Source organism: Tamandua tetradactyla, chromosome 8 (genome assembly GCF_023851605.1).
Source record: "Tamandua tetradactyla isolate mTamTet1 chromosome 8, mTamTet1.pri, whole genome shotgun sequence".
NCBI classification, from domain to species: Eukaryota; Metazoa; Chordata; class Mammalia; order Pilosa; family Myrmecophagidae; genus Tamandua; species Tamandua tetradactyla.
Genome location: NC_135334.1, coordinates 112,656,160 through 112,674,773, shown reverse-complemented (window position 1 = coordinate 112,674,773; position 18,614 = coordinate 112,656,160). Strand labels below are relative to the sequence as shown.

The following is an 18,614-nucleotide window of genomic DNA, read 5'->3' as shown; positions in this document are numbered from 1 at the left end:
GAAGGACCCAGAGGCAGACCCTGTGCAGAGGCACCGCCGCTGACCCAAGCCCCCACCCAGCTGGCCTGCGCCCGCCCCACCTCCCATGTCCTGCTGCTCCACAGTGCCAGTGTGGCCCCCACCGTCTCCTCCCCTCGGCCCTACAGGGACACCGACAGGGATCCCTGAAGTCACCCTCCATGGGTTCCTCACTTCTGCCCCCTAACATCGGTCCTTTACCTGGCAGCCAAGCGATCATTTAAAACCCATCGGGTGTCATCCAGACCTGCCAAATGTCTCCCCAAACACTCACCCCCCTTGTCGCAGCCTCTGTGGCCTCTGTCCTGCTGCTGGCCGCCTCTGAACTCCCTCTCTGAGGCTGATTTTGCCAACCTTCGCTGGCCCCCCTGCTGAGTCTCAATTCCCCCCCCCCACTATCTCCTTTCTGCCTTTCTGAAGGACCCAGGGCCTTGACACCAGCTCTCCCTGCTTCTTGGAATGCCCTTCCCCCAGGTCCCACTGGCTGCCCGGGGCCACGGCTTCCCTGACCACCCAGCCCAAAGCAGAGTCTAGGAACCTTCCGCAACATGTCATTCATAATGTCGGACACTGACAGAATCTCCTGCTTGCAGTTGTTCGTCTCCTCCTCCAGGTAAGCAGGCTCTGGGAGAGTCCCCGCCTTGTGGGTCATTTTCCCCGCGGGTCCCCCACTTTCTTGAGCCTGGATTCCTTTCTCTTTTTAGCTCCATGGAAGCTATCTTTTCACCACATTCCTGAATCTTTTCAACAAGCACCTTCCTTAGGCAGGAGGTCTTGTGGATGCTTATTTTGCTCTCCAGAACTTAACAAAGACTCCTGAGTTAGAGCGCAGATCCGGGCTCAGAGGACCCCAATCCTCCAGCGACACTCCTCTCCCCTTTGATGTGGAAGCCCTTTGATTTCCTCTACCTGCCTCCAGACAGGCCCCCAGCGCCAGCCCCTCCTCCCCGGCCACTCACGCATCAAAGGAAGGAGGCTCTGCTAAGGAACCCCTGAGCTGGTCTGAACAGACGAAAGGAACTGCGAAAGGGAAGACAAGGATAAAGAAGGAGAGAGGCAGACAGGTACCAGAGGCCCTGGCCACAGCGGAAGTCAGACGACACCTGGCAGCTCCAGGGCATCCAACGGCAGCCCGGTGGTCCCAGGGTCCCGGGCACACTCACACTCGCGGGGCAGCTGCCTGTGTCACCAGTGCACGCACCTGAGCCAGGGTCCCTGGGGGAGACCCTGGAAAGTTCACGTTTTGATGCCACTTTTGCCCTGGAATACTGAGGGGTCAGAGGATCTGAGATCCAAGCTCTCTAATCTCTTATCTCTTCTTTGTCCCCCCACCTCTTGGCCGTTTGTGAAGAAATAACAATAGCTAGTGTTTTTTAGCGTGGACGAAGAGCCAGACACTATTCTGGGTCTTTTATATGTTTAGGGTATTTCATCCACCCAACAGCTGTGGAATAAGAGCTATCATTATCCCATTTTTACAGATGAGAAAACTGGGGCCCAGAGGAGTGAAGTAACTTGCCCAAGGTCACACAGCTAAGAACCACAAGAACTGGAATTTGCTCCCAAGCAGTGTCATTCCAGTGTCTGAGCTCCTCACCGCCCTGCCATATGTCTCTCAAACAAGATAATCAATGCGAACAGCCTCGTTCCACGCACCATCACCATGTTAAACAGCATTATTCATTGCCCTCCGCCCTGGCTCCCAGCTTCCTCTCGTGTCTCTGTAGCGGTTCTTCTACCCCAGATGGACACTGTGCCCAATGGGAGTCCCTCATCCTACTGGGCACACAGACGAGTCCTATCAGGAAGGCTGCAGAGAAACAAGGGAAGAAGGAGACAATGGTGGAGGAGGTGGCGCTCCCACCAGAGCTTCCTGATCATTCTATCAGTAATAAAAACAGCTAACCTTTATTGAGTGCCAATCACAGGCCAGGCATCATTTCAGGCATTTCGGTTAAAATCCATGCTGCCGGCCTCCCAGATGGCCCCCAGTGAGCCCTGCCACCCGGCACTCGTACCCTTTAGTCCCCCTCCCACATTGAATCAGGGCTGACCTGCGTGATCGATAAATTATAAAACAGGAGTAACGGGTGTGTGGAGGCACAGAGCTCTGCCTTGGTCTCTTGAATCATTTGCTCTGAGGGAAGCCAGCCACCTTGCTGTGAGGATGCTCAGGCAGTCCTGTGGGGAGCCCTGTGTGAGAAGGAACTGAGGTCTCAGGCAAAGTCGTCTTGGAAGCGTTTCCTCCAGCCCCACTCGAACCTTCGGCTGATGCAGCGCTGGCCAGTATCCAACTGAGCCTTCAAGACAGGCCTTGAGCCAGAACAGCCCGGTAGAATGTCCCAGAATCCCTGACCCATAGAAACTGAGAGATGTAAATGTCGCCGTTTTGCCACTGCTCTGGGGTGCTGTGTTCTGCAGCAGAAGCATCACAGCAACTCTATAAAGTAGATATTTAAAGTACCCAAAGTTGCACAGCTGTAAGGAGGGAGAAGAGGATTGCAGCTCAGGCCGTGCCACCCCCAAGCCTGTGCTCTAGATGGTCACACGCTGGTGCCTTTGCTATGGGAATTATCTGGGGAAGGTAGGAGACCACAGTGCAGGGGGTGGGGGTGTGCAAGGGTAGTTCAGTGGTAGAATTCTCGCCTGCCATACGGGAGACCTGGGTTCGAATCCTGGCCCATGCACTTCCCCCAAACAAACAAACAAACAAAAATTCAACAAATGGTGTTGCAATAACAGGATAGCACATGGAAAAAGAATGAAATGTGACCCCCGTCATACCGCATGCAAAAAAAGAGAGAGCGAGCCCACAATGCCAAGTTTCCCAAAACATGGCCAATCATCAGTATCACTTTGTTAAAAATAAGGCTTCCCAGGGCCCTTCCCTGGAGATTTTGACTCAGTAGGTCTAGAATGGGGCCTTTGGCTGATTCAACGCCTGAATATTTTTGGATCCACGATTCTGTTCTGAACTTCTCAGCCTGCCACTGTAACTATCCATCCGGCTGGTCAGGGGAGGCTAGATTATGCTGCAGTGACCAGGAATCTCAGCAGCTGACCCACAGGGCTTCCTTTCTCCCTCATGACTCCACCTGATACCAGGTGGACGGCCCTCCTCTATCTTGAGCTATGCCATCTGGGACACGTGGCATCTGCAGTCACTGCTGCAGGCAAAGAGAGGGGTGAGCATGTGAGCTGTTCTTAAAGCCCCAGTCTGGAGAGCCTTACACATGCCCCAGCCCCAGAAGCCAGTATAACTGTGAGGGGACCTGGGGACTGCGAAGAGCCCACGACAGAAACCCTCGGCCACACCCACTCTGTGGTTATGATTATGTGCTATTTAGCATGTGTTTATGCTCATCTTTACTCCTTGGTTAAATATAAATTCTTTAAGGTCAAGAGCAACCCCTTAGTCATTGCTAAATACATTCTACTAGATACATGGGTGATGAGAGCGCTGAAGAGGCAGTGGTGGCAATGCGGGGTGGGCGCCAATAGACCTGACCTAGCACTCGTGTGGCCAGTTTTCTGAGTCTTGGTTTATTTTGTCTTTAAACTAGGAATGGCGATGACTGCTTTGGAAAGTGACTATGGTGACTGAATGAAGTAACTTAGAATGTGAATGACCTGCCAGACTTCATGCAACATAGCAGAGGTGCAAAGCAGTAGCTCTTACAGTCTATTAAAATGTTAAGGTGGATGGGCTTCTGGGGGTCTGAGAGCCCCCTGCAATTTTATGCAAACATTCAGTGTTTGTATAAATACAGAGGGGTCTCTTACTCATCTTTTTTTATTTATAAAAGCACACGTGACAATTCTCATTGTAATATGTTTAAATATCAAGATTATAATGCTAACTAACACCTCGTATATGCTGGGCACGCCTCTAAGTGGTTGACATGCATAACTCTTCCGGCCTGCGAAAGAAGTCCACGAGGTGGTACGTCCCCGTTTTTTTACAGATATGGAAACTGAGTCATGGAGAGATACAGCAGTCAGAGCCCCCCCAGCCAGGAAGCAGTGGGGCTGGGCTTCAACCCCAGGCGTGTGACTGCAGAGCCATAACGTGCACTCACTCTGCCAAGGGTGGCACCGGCGTCACCTGGGAGCTTGTGAGAAATGCACCCATTCTTGGGCCCCACCCAGACCAACTGAACGAGGACCTATTTCTTAACAAGCACTCCAGGGGATTCTGATCTAGTTTGTGCTGTTGTGCCACTTCCCCCCCCCCCCCCCCCCCCTTCGGTGAGTTCTCCTGGCTGCTGCAGAAGTACCTACAGCTCATTCAGTGAACAAATTATCGCTGTCCAAAGCCCTTCCCTTCCTGCATTTGATGTCAGAAGCATCGGAACAAGTCCACCCACAGTGCTTTGGAAATTGCCCTCCTTTGTCCTTTTGGGGTCTGAGCGGACAACTCAGCCATCAGAGCAGCTCACTTGTCAAAACCACGCTGCCTGCATGCCAAAGAGGCAGGAGGATCGCGACTGGCAGTATCCCAGGGATGCTATTTTGTTCCTTGCCAAAAACCATGCATCTCAACGGAGGGTGCAGCAAACAGACAGCGGCTCGGGACTTTCCCGGCCCTCCAGCCCAGCTGTTCCTGCCTCTCCTCTGTCCCCTGCTCCATGGCCCCTCTGATATCCAGATGGCAGTAGGCACAGCGGTACAGACAGCTCCAGGCAGACAGCTCCCAGGCCAGATGCGTATTTGATTAACAAGAGAGCCAGGCAGATGCAGCCTGAGGGCCACAAAAGCAGCAAGCCAGCGGCCACGAAATGCCAGCGTGCTTTATCCTCAGCCCAGCCAAGGGAATTTGTCCAGTTTGGTTCCGGTGTCTGTTGACCGATGCCATGATGATAACCACTGTGACTGAGCGCTAACTATGTGTCAGGCATCCTGCAATACAACGACTCTGTAGCAGAGATAGTGTTATCCCTGTTTGGGGAAACTGAGGCTTAGAGCGGTTACAAAGCTGGTAAGTAGTGAAGACGGCACTCAGCCCTGGGGCTGTGTGACCCCCACGCCCAGTGGGCACTGCAGACCCACGGGGTGCCCGGGAACCCCAGACTGGCCTGGCTGGCAGGCTCTTCACGTGGCCACAGCCCACCTCCCAACACTCCTGGGTGGCATCTCACAGAGGCTGCTAATATTCACAGGCGTTTGTCCACAGAGCCTGTCTTTATTTAAAATCTCCATATTTTGCTCATCGTGGATTTTCTGCTTAATTTCGATTTTTAAAAATATTGCATTGGGAAATTGTTTATGTTGGCTCCCGAGCTTTTTAGTAGCCCCTCCCCGCTGTCCCGCTTAAATCTTATACCCAAGGCAGACGTCTCTTGCCTCGCTCTAGTCCTCGACCTGCTCAGCCCAACAGGTAGGGGTTGCAGTTTGAATAAGTTTTGTCCGTTTGCAGATGGTGACGCCAAGGCGGGGGTGGGGGGTGGGTACTGGCCTGCAGCACACAGGTGAGCAGAAGGCACGGGGCTCAAACCGGAAAGACCCGGGGGAGGGGCTGCTTTGCAGAGCCCTCACCCCAACTCGCCCACACATGGGAGAAGGCAAGCACCACACCCCCGGTCTCTCCTGCGTTTGGTGTCCCGGCTCCTTTCTGAGGAAGCCCCAGGCGCGCTCTTTGAGCAGGGAACCTTTGCTTTTCTTCCGTGCCAGGCCTCAAGGAGACGGCTGGCCCAGGAAGGACAGCGAGAGGCTGTCCTGCCGCCTGTCCCCTCTCTGGGCTGCTCTGGGCAGCCTCAGCTCTGGCTGAGGGTCACTCGTGTTTTGGGGACATGACTCCTGGGCTTGCTGGACAGGGGGTCACCTGAGCAAGGCTAGGAGCCAGGGGGGCCCCGGGGAGGGGAACGGGGAGGGGACAGACGATGACTTTCTGTTTTTCTCTAAACTTTTTACTTTGAAACAGTTTCAGACTTACAGGACAGGTGCAAAAACAATGCACAACCCACACAGAGACCTCCGCCGCAACCCAGATCTGCCAATTTTAACATTGTGCCACATTTACTGTATCATTCTATTGATATCTATCTATCTATCTATCTATCTATCTATCTATCTATCTATCTATCTATCTATCTCCCAGACATTTGAGAGTAGATTGGACACATGCTCCTTGAATCCATAGCATTCCTGGCTCTTATCGCCCAGGCAGCCCAGCGCTGGTTTGCTTCATATGCTGAGAGAAGACAGTGGGGTCCCAGCGGCAATTTTAGGCGAAACTAGAAACCAGTTTCTCTGAGAGCATCAGAGGATTAAGCCCCAATGTGAGTCATCTTTTTGCTGTCATTGGCATCTGCTGGCCTTGCACCACTTTTTGGAGGATTTGTCGGCCACTCCCCGGGCAGCGAAGCCTCCGCTCCCAGCACAGGGGCCCAGGGCCTTAGAGGATAGTGCCCTCCCTGACATTGGCCCACGCTGGGGGGTCTTCCATGGGTGTCTATTCCACCTCCTGTGGCTTCTGGGCCTTTGAACACAGTGTTCTAGGGAAGAGGTGGCTCTGTCACCCCAGATGCCCACCCCAGGAAAAACGTCCTGAATGTTTAAGGGAGAAGTGATGAAGAAGTGGTAGAGATGATATGGGGATAAGCTATCATTTGGCTTATATAAGCTATCTATTGCTGCAAAACAAATTATCCCACTAAGAACTTAGAGGCTTAAAACAACAATTTTTATCATCCCAGAGTTCCTGTGGGTCAGGGATTCAGGCTCAGCTTAGTTGAGTTCATTGTCTGAGGGCCTCTAACAAGCACGAAAGCAAGGTTGTCAGCCCTTTGAGGCTGTGGTCTCATCTGAAGGCTTCACTGGGAAGCATCTGCTTCCAGGCTCACGTGATGGTGGGGTGCATTCCATTTCCTGAGGACTCCTGGACTGAGGCCCTTAGCTCCTCCCGAGTTCCTGGCTAGCGGTCACCCTCAGTCCCCTCCCAGGTGGTTCCTTCCATTGGGGCAAGCCCACAACAAGAACCAGAGAGAGAACCCCAGCAAGGGGGACGTCACGGCCTCTTGTAATCGAACCATGGACACTTCATCCCTCCCTTCGACTGTATTCTTTGGTTAGAAACAAGTCACTGGGTCCAGATCACGCTCAAGGGGAGGGGATTACACAAGGGTGGGAATACCAGGAGGTGGGGGTCATTAGGGCCGTGTCAGAATCCTCCTATCACAGCTTGTTTGCGCTGAAGGGCTGTGCCTGCAAGTTATGCTTCCATCTTTCTGGAAGCTTCCAATTGATTGTGTGAGTGGGGTGGGGTGGGGTGAGGGGGTCCTTATACACTGGTAGGCTCCTCATGACACTGGTCATAATTAGTTGGACAGGGTGGGAGCCTGACCAAAGATGGGCCTAGTGGCCTCAGCACCCTCAGACCCCATTCATTTGTGAGAGATCGTCTTTCTTATTCAAAAGCATTCGAGGCACGGTTTCTGTCTCTGCAAGGTAGTATGGGCAGAAGTGGAGACATGCACCATGGAAACGGCAATAGAAAGCAGGACAAACCATGGGAGAGCAACAGCCATGAGGCAGTGAGAAGAGGGAGAAGGTTGGGCAGTCATGCAGGAGGAAGAAGAGGCAAAAACAGAGCAGAATCGCCCCAGTGGCCAAGCCCAGATATAAATAATAAAGGACACTGGCTCACATCCAACCAACTTAGCAACTCCATCTGCCCTGGGAATCCTGGAGATCAAAGAGGACTCTGATCAGCCCCAGTTGGGTCACTTGCCCATCACTGAATCAAGGGGCTGGAGATCCTGACCAGCCACCCCTTAGCCAGCTGCTACCCTATAGGAGAAGGGGGAGGGAGCTGGGGTTGGCTTCACTTAAACCAAACCAAGACAGAGGTGCTGGGCAAGCAAAAACCTCCAATGTCTACCACCATGGTGTTGAGAGGTGGGAATGATAGAAATTTGGGAGTGTCAATGTCTCCCTGAGAAGCATCACTGGACAGATTTTGAATAGTGGTTCTTCTGATCCTAAGCAAATATGGGAAATTAGCTTTTCCAGTGGTCATTCATTCTGCTTGCAGTCTCTGCAGACATTCCTCTCAACAAACTCTGGATTCTGAGCAAAGAGAGCACCTTTTGTTCTCTGGGCTGGCTCTTTAATCTAGAAAGCCAGATGTTTGTTTCTATTTCCAGCTTGTTTACTCCGATAAGGCTACAGGTCATGAAATTTCTAAATTGGCACTATTTCATTCCAATTTTTTTTTTCTGTTCCCCCTATTTCAGGCCAGAGGACATTTGAAAAAAGAGAAGACGAGTTTCTGTTGACTTTGGGGTGTGAGTTCACCCCAGATTACTGTTTGAAAGATTCCTGGAGACCCTGTTGAGTCATTCTTATTTTGTTTGTAATTGTGAATCTTTGTCCAGACTACCCTGAAGCCATGATGGGCTGGAGCTGCTAGCCTGGGCTCTCAGGAGCTGATTGCTCGCATCTCTGCCCAACTCTGTGTTCAGAGATATCATGTTATTAGCTTGAAATTGGCCACGGTGGGAGTATTTACAGCACAGAAATCTGCAAATGCTACAATTGAAGGCTCTCCCCACCCCCAAGCTGGTGGTTAAGCATTTAGCAGCACACTACAGCCTTTAAGGGACGGGCCTCTGAAATGGCTTTATTTTAACATACCGTCTGCCTTTCTTGTCCTCGCAGGGCCATTAGAAAAGTTATGGCATGGCTGGGTTGTTTTGCTTTTCTCCTCTTTCCTACCTATTGCTTTTAACATGTCCCCTCAGCCAAGGGACTTAAAATGAAATGCGCTAAGTTGGTAAAGATCTGACACTGCAGAACAATCAGTATAACAAAATCCCAAATTCTATGCCAAATTATTTTTCTTCCTGAAGTTTATGAAAAATACTGAATTATTGCCCTTGATTTCTATCTGACCATGTTTTAATTTCAACTTCTATAGAGATGGCTTCTGAACTAGTAGCTTGAAGGGAGACATTTTGCAGTGTGATTTCCCTTTGCCTGAAAAAAACTCCGAGGAAAGAAGTTCTCCTTTAGAAGGTAAAGAGAAAGAACAGGAATAGAAGGATGTAAGCGGGTGGTGACAACAAGGTAGAGAGGGCAATGTGAAGAGGGGAGAATTCAGGAAATTGGAACAGGAGTGAAATAGACTTCAGACAGACTGTCTTTGGTCATTGCTTTGTTTTGAACCCTCAGCATACCATTCGAAGAAGCTGGCTGTCTTAGTTTGCCAGAGCTGCTATGACAAGTAGCACACAAAGGGTTGGCTTCAACAACAAGAAGCAATCATCTCACCATTTTGAAAGCAAGAAGATGTTGGTAAGGGAGAGTCCTGGTGATAGCAATTCTCCATTACATGGTGATCTCTCTGTCCTCTTTGGCTTCTTCTGACTCCTTCTGCTTCTTTTATTATAAAGCCCCCCATCATATGAATTAAGACCATCCTGGCTTCACTTTAACTGTACCTTAACTAATAATAACATCTTCAAAAGGCCCTGTTTACAAATGGGTTTTTATGCATGAGAACATTAAGATTTAACATGTCTTTTGTAGTGGGGGGTTGGTACCCCAACACTGGCTATTGAATTTTTGTATATATTATTTTTTTCCTAATTTTATTAGAGCTATTATTTTTAAAACATTTTAAAACTGTAAGCTAGAACATGTATGCAAAGCAAAGAAAGGAAAAAGCAATAATTTTCAAAGCACATGTCAACAAGTAGTTACAGAACAGATCCCAGAGTTTGTCTTGGGCCACCATTCCATCATCTCAGATTTTTCCTTCTAGCTGCTCCAAAACACTGGAGGCTAGAAGGAATATTAATATAGTGATTCAGCAGCCATACTTGTTTGTTAAATACCATTTTCTCTGTTATACCTCCTCCTTCTCCCAACCTGTAGGGATCTCTGGGGAATGCCTGTTCTGACTTTTTCACGTTGAGAAAGGATGTCCACATTAAAGGATAGGGGGATGTAATTAAGTGATATTCCTGAAGAGGCTAGTCCCTGTGAGTTTTAGGATTTATCTGACCTAGGGACCCTCCAGGAATCATATGTTCCAGTCAGGCATGAAACTTTTATAGAGTCTCAGTCTAGAGCTATTCTTAAGCCCACAAAATAATCAGTATTCCAAGTAAAAAAAAAAAAAACTGTTGCCATTTACCAGGTTAAACACAAGTTCATAGAAGAAGCAGGGATTTTATCAGAAGGAGGTAAGAACTTTGACATGACAAAGAGACCACTACAATCAGTCGATAGTGTGTGTGCTTATGATGGTGTCTCAGATTCCCCGACTCAGTGCAGGCTAGGAAGGAGCTATACAATCCATGACCCAACAATTGTTGGCCTTGGAATAGACTAAAAAAAAAGTGGACTTTTCCACAAATGATAAGACAGAAGTGTGCTCATAAAATGTTTGAAGTGGACAGAAAGTAAAACTTGATCCATCATCTTTGCATGAATTGGTTGCTAGTGTAATGGACATCTAACTCTTTGTCCTGGGGCTGGCTCAGAATGGATTGGAGCCTAAGCCTCTCTCCATTTCCTAAGGACACCTCCCTATACCTTCAACCACAAGACAATCCAGGACAAAACAAAAACTCGCAAGCAGACTTTGGACAAATAGTACAACAAAAACAGAAACTAAACAACAGGAAAAGAATGAGACAAATGGCAAAAATATTTACCAAATGATGTGCCTACAGAAAGAGTTCTAATTATACAAAGACCTAAGTCTGATGACCTTGTACGGAGAATTATTTGGTCACAGATCGTAGATAGCAAAATAAATTCAGCAAATACATTTCAATGAAACAAGCTGGGGACATCTGTGGGATTTGGGCACACAAATGAATGGAACTGTTGGTCATGAATTCCATGGAATGCTATCAACTGAGGGTCTTCAGAACAACCTTGTTGGGACCTCTGGAACTGTGAAAGATTGAACCCACCACGCAAAATCGGAAGCAAATTCTTAAGTTTTCTTAAGAGTGAGCCTTCTGGTCAGGAAAATTTTTCTCTGAGCAAAGCAAACTGCTGGTCTTAAGGAGAGTTGCTGGGAAGAATGTTTGGGGCTGTGTGGGGGTTTAGAGACAGGAATGGGGTAATGTCAGTCTGAGAAGTGTGTTCACTGGCAATTGGCCGATTCCCACAGCACAAGGCTGTCACTGGTTGGCTTTCAGAGTTGTAGTCATTGAAGCAAGTTGTCATTGACCAATTAGTTAGGTTTCAAATGAGCTCTTGGTTTACTTGATACCAAGATTATAGAACTGTCATTGATGGATTAGATAGGTTTAAAAGTAGTTCTGGTGGAAACTTGTTTCCATAGCTATAGAACAATTAGTCCTTTCCTAGGTGTGTGGGAAAACTATGTAACAATCTTTATATTTTGCCTATTTATGTTGTTTATTGCCTGTGTCTCCACTGTGAGGAGAGACATATATGCTCCATGAGGGCAGGGATATTGATTTATTTTGATCCCTGCTTGATTTCTAACACCTAGAACAGTGCCTGGCCCACAGTAGGTGCTTCATAGATATTTGATAAATGAATGAATGGCCCTGACCTCCAAATGTTGACCTGTAGAAACCACAAGGAAGATGTGGCTCTCTACTGCACTATTTATAAAAAATCCATTCCCGCAGAGGCTGGGCTGGATCTAATCCTGATAAATGCTTCTGACTTGAGGGTGATTAATGAACTGTGGGACAAGGCTAAGTGTGTGGTGTGCCTCTCGCCTCTACAGATCACTTTCCAACTCCACTTCTTCTGTACGTGCAACAAATTTTGGAGACTGGCGGCATCATTCAGATCATTAATCTTGGAACACTTCTCCTCTGGCTTTTGCAGTCCTGAGAGACTTGCTACTTTTTGCTGTTTTCTTTCTCTAGAGTGAATTCCAGGAGGTGGTATAGCATAGGGATCCAAAGCTTAGGTACTTAGTAGTGGTGTGACTTTGAGGTGGGTCATTCAACTGTACAGAAAAGGATTATTTCAATCACTGTATAACGGGAATAATGATAGAACCACCTCATATAACTATTGGGTCCACCACCACCGCCATTAATCATTATTACCCATGCTAAGAGTTTTGGGTGAGCACCCTAAGTCCTGATGCTGGCTGCCAGGCCCTGGTTTCCCAGAAGATGGGCAGAGAGGTCACGGGCCTTTCCAAACAGCTGGGGAGATGTGAGATAAAAGCAAGATCAGCTCATATCAACTATCTGCCATCTGCACATTCAACGGTAGGTACCAAGTGACTCTGCGGACAGAGTCTCTTCTCAATACAGCCTCCTTCTCTCTTGCCCGTCCTCACCCTAGAGGCTGACTGTGCCAAATACTTGCTTTCCTATTCTTGAAGACTGCTGCTAGGGATGGTCACAAGACTATTTCAGGCCAATGAAATAAAAGTGGAAGGCTGCTGAGTAGTCTGGAAAACATGCTCTCCTGAAAACAGGGACAAGAGTGATTGGTGCCACACCTTCCATTTTCCTTGCCTTGACTTTGGATAGGATGCCTGGAATAGGGGCAGGTATCTAGTGATTGTGGGACAAAACAACTGTCAAGAGACTCACATAGACGTTGGCCCTGACATCAATGAGCCACTGAATGAATGCAAGCAGCTACCTGTTATTATTGGGGGGTGGGGGGTGGGAGAAGGAGTCTCTTTAAGTCATATTTTCAATATCTTGCAGCTAAAAGCATTCCTAAATGATCCAATGCCTCCCTACCTGGGATTGAAGCCAATATTAGCTGAGCACATCCTCCAAGGATATACTGTATGTTAGTCTTCCAATGGCAGTTACAGGGTCTACTGAAGGGCTGAAGACGTTTGGCTACGATCATCTTTTGCAGGATGATTTCATCTTTGGTAGCCAAGATTCAGATCTGGGAGGAAAATGGAATGAGGGCTGTGATAAGCAAATAATCATCCACCAAAGATGTCCAAATCCTAATCCCTGAAACCTGCGAATATATCACATTACCTGGCAAAAGAAACTTTTAGATATGATTAAGAATCCTGAGAATGGAGATGATTCTGTATTACCCACGTAGACCCCATACAGTCACGAGTCCTTATAAGTGAAAGAGGGTGGCAGGAGAGTCAGAGAAGAAGTGATGAAGGAAGCAGAAGTTAGAGCGATGTGGACGAAAGCTGAGGAATGTAGGCAACCTCTAGAATCTGGAGAAGGACTCTTCTCCTCTAGAGCTTCCAGAAGGAATGCAGCTCTGCTGACACTCTGATTTTAGCCTAATAAGACCCATTTGGTTGTTCTGGGTTATGCCACTAAATTTATGGTCTTTCGTTATAGTAGCTATAGGAAATAATACAAGGCCCTTCTACCTTCTAATGTGCTTTCTCCTTTTTTAAGATCAAAAGCTTTCTCCTTTTCTAAGATCTCATTCCATAAAAGGCAAAAACCACTACTTGTATTAATTGTTCTAGCCTGGAAAAAATATGATTTTCCAATAATATGCAGTAAGCCTTGTCCCCTTGGGTGTTTCTGGCCCTGTGCTGCCTGTGCTAGCCTGAGGTATGCAGCACCATTCTCCAACATTCTCCTGCTCTGCTGCACACTGCAGATCACTGCATGTCCCAGAGTCTCTTTCCAACTGCTTCCCGCTGGTTTTGGCCACTGGGTGACACTGGCAGAAGGTGGGAAGTGAGGATCCAGGGTACTGTGCACCTCTCGCTCTGCCTAGGGGGCGGCTCCGTCAGTGGCTGCACCTCCCCCATGGTCCCAGGTCCTACTGCACAGCCCTTCCTGCTGTGGTCGCAGCTCCCACTGGGCACCACACCCCATGGTCTGCCCAGCACCTCCTGCCCATTGGTCCTATACTCTTGTCCTGGGAGTGAAATGACTTCTTGTTGTTAATTTCTCGATTGTTTGGCCTCTCAGCAATTCCATCACCTGGGTAACCAGTTCCGTATACAAGTCACCTTCTGTTTGAAATACCTACAGTGGCTACTTTCCTGACTGCCCCCTTCTACAAAGGCATTGCAGGTCGTCCTCCACTTTTGGTTTCCAACCATTCTGTAGGCTCTGAGGGCATGGACTCTATGCTCGGGGGCTACCATAGCGCTTGAACCCATGCTGGGCTAATTCTGCTCCATTTGGTTTTGGTTGTGGTTTAAAAGTAGGGGAAGGCAAGTTTGGGAGAGATGGCTTGTTGTCCCTCATTTCCCACTCTCTCCTATATAATAAAAGAATCCTGGATCTTTACATCGATGCCCAGAAAACATCTTCCCGTCTCCTTTACTGTGAGCTAAGACCATGTAGCTAAGCTCTGGCCAAGAATACAAGTGATGGGTACAACTTCTGGGTCATGCTCTCCTTTCTCCTCTTCTTGTGCCCTGCTGGATGGAAAGAGGACACGGTGGTGACCCATCTTTGCACGGATGAGGACAACGCACTGAGCATGGCAGAGCCACAAGGAAGAAGAACCCCTGTCCTGGATAACTGGGCCCTGTGCTTTAGCTCAGTGCTTGGCACATAGCAAGTGTTCAATAAATAGTCATTTCCTTCCAAACTGGGACAATAGAGGAGCTGGAACTGTGAAACCCAAGTCTTGAGCTGAGTCTGCTGCACCCAGTGTTAGCCGGGAGCTAGGAGCACAGGGTGCAATCAAAGAAAGACTTCCAGAGCTTCCCTCTTCTTCTGCCCCTTGGGCTGAGCTTAGAGTGTACTCCCCTCCCCCGCTAGGACTGTCCCAGCATGGGTGCCCCAGCTACCTGCTGATGCCTGTTCCCCCTTCCCTTTCAGACAGATTCCCCCGTCAGCAGCTGAAGCAGCCTTCTTCATCACTCTAATTGCAGTGTGGTTTGCGTTCATCAAGGAAGCAGCAGGGATTCCAAATTAAATTCCAATATGCAATTTATTCAAGATATAAGGCCTATCAAGAGACTGTCTGCAGAATCCTCTACCTTCCTTTTAAGCAGCAGGATTTTCCTGCTGCCAGTGCACACCCCAGGCCTCCTGGGGCCGAGGCTCTCTGGGGTGGGGATTCTCTCCCCACTGCTCTCCCATTTTACATGTGGTTTGCTGAGGCCTAGGGAGGGCCTTGGATCTGGAAGCAGTCCTGGGGCACATGAAAGCTTAGATTGGCATGGATTTGTCTGTCTTTGGGATTCTGCTTGGCAGGATGTCATTCTGGCACTCCTGGAGATGACAAATTGAACCAATTCTGCAGTTGCAGAATTCTCCCCCAAACGTGGGAGTCTCATTTGGAAAATCAAAATCATTCTATCAGAATTCATTTGCCCAAAAGAGGCTTCTGAGCCGAGCCTGGGTGCCAGTCCCTCTCTCGTCCAGCCCGTCCACGGGGCCTTCCAGACTAGTTCCCACCACCTGTGTCCTCCAAGCAGGAAGTGTTTCATGAGATTCTTGGACACCAGAATTAAGATGGCAGAGTCCATAGAAAGCCATGGACGTGGAAAAGCGATTGAACTGTGAAGGTGGCAGGGGGGACCGCACACCCTCATGAGTGGCTGCCCTCTGCCTCCCTCCTTCTTTAGTTGTGGGGGTGCCCTTCCCCCTCAAGGGGCCCTCCCGGGAGCAGCATCTGCTGTGGCACCATCAATGGTCTGTGGCTGCCAGAGACGAGTCCGGGTAAGCTTTGGACTCAGATGAGAAGTAAGAGCAAAACGCCAAAGCACCCTCTTGGGCCAGGGACCCCTGGACTGGGGTGTGTGGTGCTGGGACACTGAAGTGACATGAGCCAACACTCTGCAAGCTCACGCTCCAGAGGGTAAAGCTGCTCCATAGCCAGCCCTGCCTGGCAAGGCGGTGTTTCTCCCAAAGCTCACAGGCTGCCACTTAGGAGAAGAGCACCGTGGCTTCGGAAACTCATTTCAAGAGCAACAAAGCAGCAAGTGGCCCCAGGGAAGCCACATCCGGATCTGTCCCAGAATCTGGTGGCTGGAAAGTGGACATTCAATCCAGCCCCAGTGCCAGTGTTCGAAGGAGGAAGGTGGTAACTGTCTTGCACCATTTTCCCCAGAGGAGACAGGGAACAGACAGGAGAAGGAGGAATAGCACTGTCATAAAATGAGGGGAGTGTAAAATTTAGTGGCTGGGCATGGCCTTCGAGGTGTGGCTGAGCTTAAATCCAAGATTGAGGACCTACTAGCTGTGCTTGTCAGGACAAGTTCCATGCATCGCTGACCTTCCGTTTCCAATCTGGAAAGTAGTTAGGATGGTGATAGCTATCTCCCACGGGTCCTTCAGAGCAGGTGTTTTAGTTTGCTAATGCTGCTGAAATGCAATATACCACAAACGGACTAGATTTTAACAATGGGGATTCATTAACTTACAAGCTCACAGTTCTGAAGCTATGAAAATGTCGAAATCAAGGCACCGACAGGTGATGCTTTCTCCCTGGAGACGGGCTACCGGCGATCCTGGGCTCCTCCATCAGATGACAAAGCACGTGGCATCTGTGGTCCTTCTCTCCTGGGTTTTGTGCTCTCGGCTTCTGGCTGCTCTGTCTTGTGCTCTGTCTTGTGAGCGTCTGTGTGTGTCCTCTCTGTCTCTCTCAGCTTCTCGCTGTGGGCTTCTAGGGATCGCCTCTCTTATAAAGGGCTCCAGTAAAAGGATTAAGTCCCACCAGAGGCATGCCTCAACTGTGGGTCTACACCCACAGGAATGGATTAGCTCCAAGAACATGACCTTTCCTGGGGTCCGTAAAGCTCCAAACCATCACAACAGGGGGCTGGCACGCCTTTTCTGAGGAATCTGATAGTAAATGTTCTAGGCTTCGTGGGTCAAATGGTCTGTGCTGCAAGCACTCGATCTGCTGTCATGGCGCTAGTGAGTGAATGGGTACAGCTGTGTCCCAATAAAACCTCACTTACTAAAACAGGTGGTGGCCCTGCGAGCCAGTTTGCCAACCCCCGCTTCAGAGGGTTATACGAGACAACACAAATGGGAATAGAGTGCTTGGCACAAAACTCGCTGATAAATATGATGATGATCATGATGATTTACAGGCACCGCTGCTCTGCATTTTGCCAATTGAAGATCAGATGTTCCCTAATAAATACCTCTACTCCCCCTCACCCTGCATTCACCTACTTTAGTCAATTTCCAAATGGGGAGTTTGCATGGATAAGTACATTGAGGATTTTGTCCTGAAGAGATCTGCTTAATGAAGATCCCAAAGCCCTCGCATTTGGAAGCCAGGGTAGCTTGGATCCCTCTTGAAGTGACAATTACATGACATTCCGTTAAAAGTTTACATTGCCCTTCAGAGGGGACTTTCATTTGCAATATCCCGTGGACTGCTCACTGCAGCTTGAAGAAGGAAAGAGTATTATTATTATAATCATTTTACAGTTAAGAAGCTGAGCTTTGGTGAGACAGAGGTGACCTGTGTGAGGTCACACAGAGAGCAGGGAGCAGAGTGGAGACTCATCCTAGATCTTTGGACTCTAACTCCAGTGCTCTTCTCCCACATGGCAGCCGCACTGGACACTGCAGTCAACATCTGTGCTGCAAATGTTCAAATCTATATTGCTGGTTTAAACAGAAGGGGAATTTCTAGGAGGATCAGAGAATCAGGCTTGAGGCTGTGCAGCAGGTGTGAACCCCCTGTGACCCTGGGTGCTGCAGTGCAGACGCTCGTGTCTCTGCCTGGGCTGAGGACCCGCAGCTGAGCCCACGGGTCCGGGGCAACTAGGCGGTGTCTGCCCTGCTGCAGCCTGAAAGCCTGAGGCTTCTCTGTCATTCTCAGGACTGCTTCTACAGGGCGTCTAGTTCTTCACATCACTCTCTTTTAAATGCATGTCTTCAGTGGGCGGGTCCGATGAACGGAACATGTTCCCAGCAAGCCTGGGAAAATGAGATACTGACCTCTTCCTTGGGGAGCCAGGACTCATAAGGAAGGAAATTCCTCAGACACAGGAAGGATGTTCAAAACTAGCTGGGCATGATAAATGTTCACTCTAAGAATTTTCTATGATGTCTATGGCAATTTGGCAATTGTCTTTCTTAGTCTCCAGTACTCACTGCTTGTCTCCAGTACTCACTGCTTCCAGCAAGAAACTGTTGGTGACTGTTGGAAGTTTGCATGGCACTTACTCAACCTCGTTCCATCCCAGGAGGTCCTAGTGACTATGACAGGCCAGGCAAATAATTAAATGAGTGAAGTGGGTTGAATGTGAGACAATGTGGAGAAGTGGAGGCTGTGGTGAACTGAAGAAGGAATGTTCTGTCTAAACAAGACAGCTGCATCTCAGCTTCACGCAAGTTTGATATGTGGGAAGGGAGCCCAATATTAGATTTTCTGATCTTTAAGAGAAGCCAGGTATCTGAATATTTAGGTGTAATTTCCTGAACTTTAATTTTTGGCAATGGATCAAAAAAGAAAAAAAGAATAGTCTACAAGCTAATTAATATATCTGTGGGTTGAATGATACCCACGGGCTGCCAAGTTGTAAAATTTTTGTATTTTGCATCGAGAAAAGGACAAAGATAAAATAAAATTGAAGTATCACTTTTAATAGTTACTGCACATGTCCAGTAATTCTCAAAGTATGTCTTCCTACTAAAGACTGGTAAGAAAAAATAAAAACAACAACAAAAAAATAAAAACCAAACCAATAGCTATCAACTTAAGTCAAA

At 48.5% G+C, this 18,614-nt stretch overlaps 1 long non-coding RNA gene across 1 annotated transcript; it reads right to left on the bottom strand.

Moving 5' to 3' along the window:
- Window positions 1-1,672: 1,672 nt before the first annotated feature.
- On the bottom strand, window positions 1,673-13,964 carry LOC143644876 (uncharacterized). Its single transcript, XR_013156920.1, has 3 exons — window positions 12,978-13,964; window positions 12,723-12,879; window positions 1,673-1,828 (listed from the first exon to the last, which is right to left on the bottom strand). It is a non-coding gene; the product is annotated as an uncharacterized LOC143644876 (long non-coding RNA).
- Between the last annotated feature and the right edge of the window lie 4,650 nt (window positions 13,965-18,614).